The 13,336-nt window shown below is 35.6% G+C and overlaps 1 pseudogene; it reads left to right on the forward strand.

Annotated features, from left to right (window-relative positions):
• Positions 1 to 863: 863 nt before the first annotated feature.
• LOC100715668 (olfactory receptor 56B1-like) lies at positions 864 to 1,818 on the forward strand (annotated as a pseudogene).
• Positions 1,819 to 13,336: the final 11,518 nt, after the last annotated feature.

The raw sequence follows: 13,336 nt of genomic DNA on the forward strand, positions 1-13,336 counted from the left end.
AACCATATTGCTTAAATTCTTAAGATACTCTTTCACATACTTCTTCCATGTATACATTTACTAGACCATCAAAGAAAATATGTTTATCTTTCAATTTGCAGTATAGTTTATTTCTGGAACTCTTTCAAACTTCATGATAAAACAAACTGACACTATATCTAAAACCTTAATGAACATGGATTTCAACTTAGAAAAAAAGGTTTATGTATACATTTATAATTCTGTAGTCAAAGCATCTAATCATTTCTAGTTACAAACTGTCTGGATCAACCCTTTGAGTAACATACGAAGAAACCTTGTATATCCACTTGATTGCAGAAAATTTCTGAAAAGATGAACAAAGGATTGTAAGCAGGCTAACCAAATTCATGTCATAGTTCAAACCCTGTATAAATGCAGATCCTAAAAATAATGAGTTGATATTTATGCTAAATTCTCCTGGTTTGTCAACAATGTTGAGTATGATCCATTCTCTCCCTTCTCTCTCTCCATCCCTGTCCCTGTCCCATCTTTCTGCTCTCCTTGTCCCTCTCCTGTACTCTTCTCCCTCACCTTCTCTCCTTTTCTCCCTCTGTTTTATTGACTACAGTGTTGGAGATCAACTCTAGGTACCAGGTACAACCCAGGTAAAGCTGTACCACTAAGCTTCATCCCAAAAGAGATAATTGTGACTTTACTTTTACTTTCTGCTTATTACTAATGCAGAACTGTCTGACCCATCTTTAAATACTATAGGGGGTGGAATACAGAATCTATTTTATTTTACCTTCAAAATGTACTATATAAAGGCACTTTTAAATAATGTTTCATGAAGATTATACTCAGATAAACATTTTTGAAAACATTTTTTCTCATGTGAAAATATGCCTGCATCTCTGAAAGTTTCCAATAGCTCCAAATCCCAGGTGTCTGAGTTCATTCTGCTGGGCTTCCTAGGCATCCACAGCTGGTAGCACTGGCTTTCTGTTCCACTGGCTCTGCTCTGTCTCTCAGCAATTGGTGAGAACATCCTCATCCTCATCACCATCTTCCAGGGCCCTTCTCTGAAGCAGCCCATGTACCTTTTCCTGGGTATCCTTTCTGTAGTGGACATGGGGCTGGCCACTACCATCATGCCAAAGATCCTGGCCATTTTCTGGTTCAATGCCAAGGTCATTAGCCTCCTTGAGTGTTTTGCTCAGATTTAGGCCATTAACTGTTTTGTTGGAATGGAATCTGGTATCTTCCTCTGCATGGCTTTTGACAGATATGTAGCTATTTGTCACCCTCTTCGCTATGTAGCAATTATATCCAACTCCTTCATCTTTAAAGCCACCTTGTTTACGGTGCTTAGAAATGGTTTCTTTGTCATTCCAGTACCTGTGCTTGTAGCCCAGAGTAATTGTTCCAGGAATGAAACTGAACATTGCTTGTGTTCTAACCTTGGGGTCACCAGCCTGGCCTGTGATGATAGGAGAGCAAATAGCATTTGCCAATTGGTTTTGGCATGGGTTGGAATGGGGAGTGATCTGGGTCTTTATTATGTTGTCATATGCCTTGATTCTGCACTCTGTACTTAGATTGAACTCAGTTGAAGCTGCATCCAAGTCTCTGAGTACTTGTAGCTCCCATCTTATCCTCATTTTCTTCTTCAACACGGTTGTCGTACTTTCAATAACCCATGTCTCAGAGACAAAGGCTTCACTGATTCCAATTCTGTTCAACATGCTGCACACCATCATCCCTCCATCCCTCAACCCTATGGTTTATGCACTTAGGACCAAAGAGCTTCAGGAAGCTTTATGGAGGCTGTTTTGCTTGGGTTTGCAAAAGAAATAAAATATAACACAAACCTTAATCATGAGGCAAATGAAATTCAGCCACTTTCATTCTATGTAGAATTCCACAAAGAAGAGGGAAAAGTGAACACCTATGATTTTGCCTTTTTATATATGTATATAGATAGCAGCTAAAGTATTAAAAATGAAGAAAATAGTACTAAAACCTTCACTGATATTACAAAATTGAGAAGAGTTAAATATAAAAATAGTTGCAAGCATATGGAAGGATAATGTAGCAACTCAAGCAAATTGGATAGAAAATAGCAGTGGTTATCCACTTACACTTCCATCTTTCTGTTACCCGAGGGAAAAGGAGTTAAGGTTTTCTAACATTAGTCTCTGGGTACCTAAAATCCATTTTGGTTTTATTAATCTTACTTACTACTCAAGAGCAACTTAATAGTAAATTGATTAAATTCTGTTCAAAATTCTACTTGCGTGTTTCTTGAGCCCCTGACAGACTAGTTTGCTTCTGCTGTAAATCTCCATCACCTCTGCTGTAACTCTGCCTCTGTTACTGCTAGCACAGCCTGTAGTGGTGCAAGCAGCTTGAGCAGTTCAGACTCTATTTAGAGGAACAGAGACCGAGATGCTTATATGTAAAGGTAGTGCAAACAGTACAAAGCATAGCTTATTTTTTTCAGTTAAAGCTATTGGTCTGTCTTTTTTAAAGACATCAAAAAAAAAAAAAAAAAAAAAAAAAAAAAAAAAGAAGAGAACAAATGCAAGGCACACAGGACCTCAAAACAAAACAGGAAATCAGCCATAATGTCTATTGCTTTCTTCAAAATAGTTGTCCATACCGTCACACACAATAAATTGTTCTGTTTTTGAACATGCTTTGAGCAAGCCTTAAAATATTTGAGACATTAATAGGATGTTGTTACTAGTTCTCACTGGTAAAGTTTGCTTGTAATTAGGACAACCTGAAGAAGAGACACAGAATCATGGAAATGTTTGAATGTGTCTTTATTTTCCATTGCTTGGCTCAGTCAGATGCACTCGTGTGGCAGTCCCCAGGCTTCTGGCCTGCTCATTTTGCAGCAGGCCTGGACTGTAAGTCTTCCTCCAGACCTCATGGCACTCTACATTCATATCAAAATATATAATAGTGACCATATGCCAGAATATGTATTAATTTAGAATGCAGAAGGGATCAGCCTCCCCGTGTGTCTGGAGGACTGTGGATATCTCAGCAAGCAGGGAAGGACTGCAGGTTCCAGAGGCACCACGGGCTGTGGTGAGTGCTTAGCGCACTCTACCCAAAACCCAGACTGTTTGGGACCCTCCAGGCTTTCGGGTGCAGTGAAGTGGAGAAGTGGGTTTGAGGCCTCTACATCTGCCTCCCAATCCCAGCTGCACTTGGAGAACTGCTGAGCTTCCAATGGTGGGCAGGCCCACGCTATCACTGGAGCCCAGCCTGTTTGGGACTCCCGCACCTAACCATAGGTGTGCAGAGGAGGGGCTGGGCAGATCTGGGGCGCCTGCATCAGACTCCCAGTGTGTCTGGAGGACTGTGGATGTCTCAGCAGGCAGTGGAGCATCACAGGTTCCAGAGGCCCTGCAGCCTGTGGTGAGTGCTCAGCGCACTCTGCCCAAAGCCCAGACTTTTCAGGTCCCTCCAGGCTTCCCAGTGCAGTGAAGTGGAGAGGTGGGTTTGAGGCGTCTACATCCGCCTCCACTTACCGGCTGTGATTGGAGAGCTGTGGAGCTTCCATCGGGCAGGTGGGCGCACAGTGTCCCTGAGGCCCAGCTTATCTGGAACTGCAGAGTTCTGACCAGGCAGAGGAGGGCCATTGGTTCTGCAGGCCCAGTGGCTTGGGGCAACGTGGTGCCAGAGTCTCAGTAGCTGCAAACATAGAAGGGGATTTCCAACAGATCCTGAGGAAGCTTTCAAATAACACTTGAAACACAGAAATATAGGTAAATGACAAAATGAAAGACTAAATTACAACCTCAAACCTCCAGCCCATCTCAAGAAACCCTAGGAGCAATGTATATAGAACAAAATATATGCCATTCACCTCAAATATTGGACACAATAGTTACTGAAATTAACAAGCAACTCCAGGAAACTTTAAAGAAATTCAAACTCGAAATAATCTCCCAGGTAAAAACAGAAGAAATGATAAAAGAAATGAAAGAGATTCTGAATATATCTAAAGCAAACACAGATAAAAAATTGGAGGAACTAAACAAAAAGATAGAATCCCTAGACAAGCAATATAAGAAACAAACAGAATACATAATGCAGATGCACAGAGATATACAGGAAATAAAAAACCCCACTGAAAGTTGTAAAATCTGCCTTAATGAAAGTGAAGATAGAATTTCAGACCTTGAAGACATGATTGCAGCTAGTGAAGAGGAAAGGAAAGATCTTAAAATCTAACAAGGAATCAGGAAACAACAATTCAACAACTGCAAGACGATGCAAAGAAAAATAACATAAGAATGATAGGGAGTAATGAAAAAGAAGGAGATAACATAAAGGATGTCAACAGGATATTTAGAGAAGTAATAGCTGAAAATTTCCCAAGCATGAAATCAGAAACTGACATCAGGATCAGTGAAGCATATAGAACTCCAAATAGTCATAACCAAAATAAAACTACACCCAGACATATAATAATCACCATCCCTGAAATCCAACACAAGAATAGATTATTAAAAGCTGAGAGAGAGAAAAGACAGATCACTTATAAAGGAAAACCCTATCAGAATCACAGCAGACTTCTCAGCACAAACAATAAAGTCAAGAAGACCATGGAGTGAAGTATTCCAGATCCTAAAGCAAAATGGTTTCCAACCTAGACTGATGTATCCTGCAAAACTATCATTCACAATTGATGGTGAAATACGATACTAACATGACAAAGAACAGCTGAAGAACTTCATGAACACCAAACCAACCCTGAAAAAAATATAGAAAGACAGTTTAGATATACAAAGGAAAAAAACACTAAGTAAAGCAAATAATTAAACAGAACAGAAAGATAAAGATGCAAGAGCAGAGAGATAACATGTCAACAATAAACCAGCATTTAACAGTAATAACCATTAATGTGTATGGTCTCAATGCATCAATCATAAGAAACAGACTAGCATAATGGATCAAGAAACAAAATCCAACCTTATGCTGTTTACAGGAAACCCATCTAACGCAGAAGGATACTCACAGACTGAAAGTCAAAGGATGGAAAACAATACTTCATGCAGCAGGAATCCAAAAAAAGGCAGGAGTAGCCATTCTGTTTGCAGACAACGTCAACTTTAAACCAACAATGACCATAAAGGACAAAGAAGGTCACTACATACTCGTAAGGGGAAAACTCCAAGAGGAAGAGATAACTATCTTAAATATATATGCACCAAACTCCAGAGCACCCAGTTATATAAAACAACTATTAACAGAAATGAAAACTCAAATTATCAGTAACACAATTGTAACAGGAGACCTTAATATGCCATTGACACCAAGGGACAGATCAACCAGACAGAAAATGAGCAAAGAAATAACAGAACTGAATCACACGTGCACACAAATGGATTTGATAGACATATACAGAATGTTCCACCCAACAACATCAGAATACACATTCTTCTCAGCAGTACATGGATCATTCTCTAAAATAGACCACATATTAGCTCACAGAACATATTTTTTAAAATGCAAAAGAGATGAAATCATACCTTGCATGTTATCGGATCATAGTGCTCTGAAATTAGAAATTAATGATAAAGACACTGCAAAAATCCCGCAAACACATGGAAACTGAATAACACACTCTTGAGTAATCAGTGGGTCACAGAAGAAATTAAACAATACCTAAAAGAAAATGAAAATGCAGATACAACTTACCGGAATTTGTGGGATGCAATGAAAGCCGTCCTCAGAGGAAAAATTTTTGCACTGAGTTCCCACATCAGGAAAACAGAACGAATACAAATAAACAACTTGATGCCACACCTCAAACAGCTAGAAAAAGAAGAGCAAGTCAAGCCCAAAGCCAAAAGAAGAGAGGAAATTATAAAAATTGGAGCAGAAATCAATGCAATAGAGACTAAGAAAACAATCCAAAGAATCAACGAATTAAAGAGTTGGTTCTTTGAAAGAATAAATAAAATCGATAAACCCCTAGCCAACCTTATTTAAAAAAGGGAAGAAAAAGCTCAAATTAATGCAATAAGAAATGAAAAAGGTGAAATCACTACAGACCCAATAGAAATACAGAAGATCATCAACACCTATTTCAAAAACCTCTACTCTCAAAAGTTTGATAACACATAAGAAAAAGACAGATTCTTAGAAACATGAAGTACCAAAGCTAGATCAAGAGGATGTAAAACTGTTGAATAACCCAATCTCTGTTAATGAAATTGAAAATGTAATTAAGTCCTTACCTACAAAGAAGAGCCCAGGCCCAGATGGATTCACTGCAGAATTCTACAAGAAATACAAAGAAGACCTAATGCTGACACTCCTCAAACTATTCAATGAAATTGAAAGGGAAGCAATCCTTCCTAAGTCATTCCTGGAAGCAAATATTACTCTAGTACCAAAACTGAGAAAGACCCAACTAAAATACAGAACTATAGACCGATCTCCCTAATGAACACAGATGCAATAATCCTCAATAAAATATTGGCAAATAGGATGCGGCAAGTCATCAAGAAGATTATACACCATGACCAAGTGGGATTCATCCCATGAATGCAAGGATGGTTCAACATATGTAAATCAATAAATGTAATCCACCATATCAATAAAGCCAAAAATAAGAATCACATGATCATTTCTATAGATGCAGAAAAAGCTTTTGATAAGGTCCAAAATTTATTCATGATAAGAACTTCACAGAAAATTGGAATAGATGGTCTTTACCTCAACATAATAAAGGCCATTTATGACAAACCAACAGCCAGCATCATACTAAATGGCCAAAAATTGAAAGCCTTTACATTAAAATCAGGCACAAGAAAAGGAGGTCGTTTACCACCACTCCTATTTAATATAGTACTGGAAGTACTAGCCAGAGCAATTAGGCAAGAGAGAGAAGAAGTTAAATTATCATTGTTTTCAGATGACATGATACTCTACATAGAAGACCCCCTAAACTCCATTGAAAGACTCTTAGATACAATAAATAAATTCAGTAATGTGGCTGGATACAAAATCAATACACAGAAATAAATAGCATTCCTATACACGAACAACAAAATCACAGAAAGGGAAATAAAGAAACTACACTTTTCACATTACCAAGCAAAAAAAAAATGAAATATTTAGGAATTACTCTTATGAAAGAAGTGAAAGAATTGTACAGTGAAAATTATAATACACTGAAAAAAGACATTGAAGACGATCTCAGAAAATGGAAAGACATCCCCTGCTCATCGATAGGAAGAATAAACATTGTGAAAATGGCCATTCTCCCAAAACTGTTATACAGATTCAATGCAATCGCAATAAAAAATACCATCAACATACCTTATAGATCTAGAGAAATCAATCCTAAATTTCATCTGGAACCAGAAGAGACCTAGAATCGCAAAGGCAATTCTAAGCAGCAAAGACAAAGCAGGAGGCATCACAATCCCTGACTTGAAGTTATACTACAAAGCAACAGTAGTAAAATCAACATGGTATTGGACTCAAAACAGAGCCGAAGATCAATGGAATAGATTAGAAGATACAACCACAACTACAAACACACTCAACCACCTTATCTTTGATAAAGGAGCCTAGAAAGTTCACTGGAAGAGCGACAGTCTCTTTAATAAATGGTGCTGGAAAAACTGGCTCTCCATTTGCCGAAAACTAAAGCTAGACCCATGTCTATCATCATGTACTACATTAAAATCTAAATGGGTCAAAGATCTGAATATTAAAACAGAAACACTAAATCTATTGGAAGACAAATTGGGTAGAAACCTTGAAGACATAGGAGTAGGTAGAGAATTCATGAACAGGACTCAAACCACACAGGAAATACTTCCCAGAATCAATAACTGGGACCACTTCTTATTAAAAAGTTTCTGCACATCAAAAGAAATCTCCAGCATAGTGAAAAGAAAACCCACAAACTGGGAAAAGATTTTAGTGAACTCTCTCTCTCAGACAAGGGACTCTTGTCTAAAACATATAAAGAATTAAAAAAACTCAGACCTCCAAAATTCAAAGATCCAATCCAAAAATGGGCATCTGAGATGAATACGCACTTCTCAGATGAAGAAATGCAAATAGCAAATAAATACATGAAAAAATGTTCATCATCATTGGTCATTAGAGAAATGCAAATTAAAACCACACTGAGATCCCATCTCACTTCTGAAAGAATGGCCCGGATCAAGAAAACCAACAACAACAAATGCTGTAGAGGCTGTGGGGAAAAAGGAACTCTCCTACACTGTTGGTGGGAGTGTAGAATGGTGCAGCCTTTGTGGAGGTCAGTCTGGAGATTTCTCAAAAAGCTGGGATTGGAAGTCCCATTTATTCCAGCTATTCCACTTCTAGGAATATTCCCAGAAGAACTGAAAGCATCATACCACAGTGATATATGTGCAGCTATGTTTATAGCAGCACAATTTGTAATTGCCAGATCTTGGAAACAACCCAAGTATCCATCAACTGAGGAATGGATAAAAAAGTTGTGGTATTTCTATACAGTGGAGTATTATTCAGCTATAAAGAAGGATCACATTGAGATATTTATCAATAAATGGGCAGAGCTTGAGACCATACTCATAAGTGAAACAAATCAATCTCGCATGTGTGAATACCGAATACTTTCCCTAATGTATGTAATGATTCAAATATATAAAAGTATGTGGTAATCATTATTCCACAATGTGTGGCCTTGAAACCTTGTAAAGTTTTCACTTATTAATTGGAAAGGCTTTTCTGGGCTTCTTGATATGGAAATATTTGAAGCTATAGTATATGAAGTTTTATTCAAATATTTCAAAGAAAAAACAGACACTATGGTAACTACTATTAAATCAGGTTATTTGGTGGTGAAGCACTAAGTTGCTGAAACAGTCATGCTTTGACCTGTATTGTTATGTTGTTATGTCCTGTTTTATCTCAATCTCTCCCTTATTCAGTAAAAAAATTTAGTTATTTTTATGGTTTTTTTAATTAAGGGGAAAATTAAAAATTTAGCAGGATATATTATAGTAACATTTTTTGTTTTCCTAATAACTTGTTTTGAAGTCCTGTAACACTCCCACTATCTTGTTTTGACTGATTAGCCTCTGTTCCACTCTGTATGATAGTATCAAGTTTGGGGGTAATACGCAACTACTTTGAAGGCAATAAGATTCACTAATATGCCCATTCTGGTTTGACTATTATTTCCTTTGGAAGTCCTGTAATGTTTACAATGTTTAAGTTTTATTGGTCTTGTTCTCTACTGTTTTGTTCAACTTTATAATACCTAAAAGATAGACAATTCTTTTTAAGGAAACAAGAGGCATTATGGTAACCATTGTTGATAACCTTGTACTCTGTTTTAACATCATGTACTATGTCTATCCTTGGTTTTGACTGACAGCTTTGTTTTGCCATATTTGAATTTATTCTCTTCAAAAAAAAAACTAATAATAACTACGGAGTAATAAACCCCAAAATGTGTAAATTTTGTTGTAAAAAAAGAGGGAAAAAATGCTCCAAAGGATACAATTGCAAGTGTGTTTAAGAGTATTAAATAGCTGACCATATTGATGTTTTTGGTTGGATCATTGAACACAACTGTTTGCAGTCTCTCTGTTTGAATGTTCACTTTGTATGCTTTGATACTGTGACTTGAGCAACTATCACTAAGATGATAATGTGTAATCTTTTAACTGGTGATTTCTTACTGTTTTTTTTTTTTTTTTTTTTTTTTTTTTTGTAGCTCTGTATTACTTGTACCCTTACACTGCTTTGTTTTGTTTTGTTTTTTCTCTTTTTCCTTTTAAAAAAAATTTTTTAAAAGAAACATTACGTAACAAAAACTGAATTGGAAAAAAATTAGCATCAAAATAATACTTATTTTATTTGTATGAAAAGTGAAAAAACAAAAGAAAAATTTTATTTGTATGAAAAGTGAAAAAAACAAAAGACAGGACTAGTTTTAAACAAATATAGAAAAATTGTAGACCTGTCAGTAATTACATTAATGCAAGCTGACTAAGCAACCAATGGAAAGAAAATTATCCTCAGTTAAAAATTTTAAAAATATATTTTGTTTTTGCAAATACAAGAAAGTTTGTATGATTATTGCAGACAAAACAGGTTTTAATGGTGGAAGTATAGGGACAATAAATGGAAGATTTCAGAATGATTGCATGCTAAGCAGCTATTAGAAACATTACCCTTTACCAAGGTAACACAATTAAGATATGCATTTAACAATCCATTGTATTTCTTTTTGTCTTTTTGAGGCAGTTTTACTATGAATTTCAGGTTGGCCCTGAAATCACTTTGTAGCCCATCGTGGTCTTGAAATCACAGCAATCCTGCTATCTCAGCTTTCCTACTGCTGGGGTTACAGGCATGTGCCACCAGGCCCAGTTCAACTGTATTTGTAATCAACAAGTGAAATATATTTTCTTAATTATAACATCAGAAAATATAAAATGCTTGGATATAAATTAACATAGTTTATATTATAATATTTCAAGATACTGCTGAGGTACAGTATGATAATTTAAGAAGGTAGAAAATCATGTTTATAGATTTGAAGTTCTAGGTTTGAGGTTTTAATATGCTCAGTTCTTCAAAGGTTTACCTATATGTACAATGAAGCCAAACAAAATCTCAGTAAGCATCATCAGAAGGTTAAGAGCCACTGGTATAACACACTCAAAAATACAAAGTATTGAAAACAGCACCAATATCTGGAAAAAAATGATTCAAACTGGAAAATTTGGAGCATCATAAATAAAAGTGAAAATATAATCATACAAATAATGTATATTACTGTGCAAATAGATATATGAATCATGCGGCATACATATTACCCATTCCAGAGGTATGCACATGGAGGCAATTATTTATGGCACTTGTGTGAAGACAACTCAATAGGGAAAAGAAATCTTTTCAACAAATATCATGAAAATTCCTTGATATCCATACAGAAAACATGGACTTCACTACTTAACACAATGCAAAAGTTAAAGTGAATGTGTCAAAAGACAAAATGAAATGTAGTCAGACAAACACATGCAGTTTACTATCACATGAATATATAGGTCATAATTGCAAAAACTGTAACCTAACTGGCAAGAAGCTCACATTGCACCACTTACAGCAGGGTTCAAAAAGGAAAATGGAAGATATGTTTTGACCATTTTCCTGTTTTTATTTTCAGATGACATGAATAGGATACATCTCAGAGTTAATCGCTTTGCTATACTTCTGGGATTTACCATCCTAGGGACTCAGCAAAGAAAGACTCTGTGGATCTTTCTTTCCTCACGCAGCTCAGGGAAGCCTGTTTTTCTTAGCTCACTGAAATGCTTGAAACTCTCTATAAATTCCTGAAGTTCATAATCTGTCTGTCATAACTCTGCTGAGATCATATCATCTTCTAAACCTAAAGCTGCTTTCTCAAAATGTACTGGGTGTTCCCCCAGAGGAAACTCCTGCTGCAAACATATCAGACGGAATGAATCTCTTCATAACAAGCACAGTAAGTTCTAAAGTTTTGTCAAGGTTGTATTGGTTAAGTCTCACAGTCAGAGTGCTACCTCATTCTAAAATTAGTATCACATTGGCAAATCCTACCGAAGAGAATGACTCTTTCTCTGCTGAAGCAAGATACAGATATATTAAAGACTTTGCCAAAGATGTTAAGAGTAAATTCTAAAAATGTTAAGCTCATGCAATAATTGAGAAGTTGTTTGCCTTTTAAAGAAACTTCTGTGTTAGCTACAATATTAATATGTTAACTACTTTTTAATAGAAAACATTTTTCTTTCATGCTAGAATCTAATATTTAAAACAGCAAAAATAATTCTTTTTCTGTAAGCTAAAACAAACTTTATCCTAATTATATCACAGGAATGTCAATTGAGGAAAAATATTAAAAAGAAATGATAAAACTAAACTTGAATTTGCCATATGATGCCGCAATCTCACTTCTGAGAATTTATGAAATGTTTGGAAATCAGCACATCAGAGAGATGTCTGAGCATTCGTGTTCATTGTAACATTATTTATAATAGCCAACTTATGAAATCAGCCTAAAGATCCATCACTAGAAAAATGGACAAAGAAAATGTAAAGCCTACACACACACACACACACACACACACACACACACACGCACGCACACGCACACGCACACACAAGAGACAGACACACATAGGCACACTGAGATGTCATTCAGCCTTAAAAAGTAAAAAAAAATGCCTTTTATGATAACATGAATGAAATTTAAAATTCTTAATCTAACTGAATGTGCTAAACACAAAAAGACAAATATTTCATGTTCTTACATATATGTGGAATCTAAGACAATTGAACCATAGACACAGACTAGAACGATGGTTAACAGAGTGTGCAAAATTAGAAAAATGAAAAGGTTATAGCCCAAAGAAAGAAAGCCTAAGAAGAGTCAGGAGAATAAGTCAAAGTTTGTTAAGATAAATCACACAGATTCCTGATTATAGCTAATAACTGCAAGCTATCCATGTCATTTCATTAAGGAAATAAATTTCTGATACTCTAATCACAAAAAGTGTTAAATATTTGGGGTGATGGTGCATTAATTAATCAAATGTAATTATTTGACTTTGTTTTCAAAATCTGTAGTATCACTTTATACCCACAAATGCTGTATACATAACTATTATTTGCCAATATAAAATAAATAAATAAAAAGTATAGCTTAAAAAGGAAGAACAGAGCAAGCTCAAAGAGAAAGGGCTATGCGATGCTATGCCGTAAAGTAAGAAACTGAGTTTTCATAGAAATACCAGGGCAATACTATCAAATGACTTGCATGGTTTCAAGCCCCTAAGATGGAGATATTTCACTTAACTCTTTGGAACTCTATCTGAGAGCCCAGAGTGACCCTAGCTTTATCTTCAAGCCCTTTTATGACTTTAAATTATTAAAGTATGTTATGGCTATGTTTAGATAATTTTATGCTTTTCAAGGCCAAATTAGATTCATCACAAGCAAAAGATGATTTATTGCATCATAAGGAGGTATATGTTTACTTAAGCATGGACATGGTAAGGATTATCTGAAAAGAAATACACTTACTTGTAAATGAGTTTACATTGTTGGTATTACTACAGGAAAATTTTATTTTCTTTCAGCTTTTCTTACATTTAATGTTAACAATAACAAGAATAAATTATAACATATAATTTGATTGCTTACACCTTACTTTATGTAACATTTAAAAACTAGAATATGATTTGTCATTTTGTATTCCCTCTTGGTTTCTAATAGGTATTCTGCCATGTTGTTAAAATATGAAGAGTGAAAGTCTTGCAAAGTAAGTAATTTCTGTGAAAAG

The sequence above is a fragment of the Cavia porcellus genome, unplaced genomic scaffold, assembly GCF_034190915.1.
Source record: "Cavia porcellus strain 051 isolate PalLab524CR breed Dunkin Hartley unplaced genomic scaffold, mCavPor4.1 scaffold_9, whole genome shotgun sequence".
Classification (NCBI taxonomy): domain Eukaryota; kingdom Metazoa; phylum Chordata; class Mammalia; order Rodentia; family Caviidae; genus Cavia; species Cavia porcellus.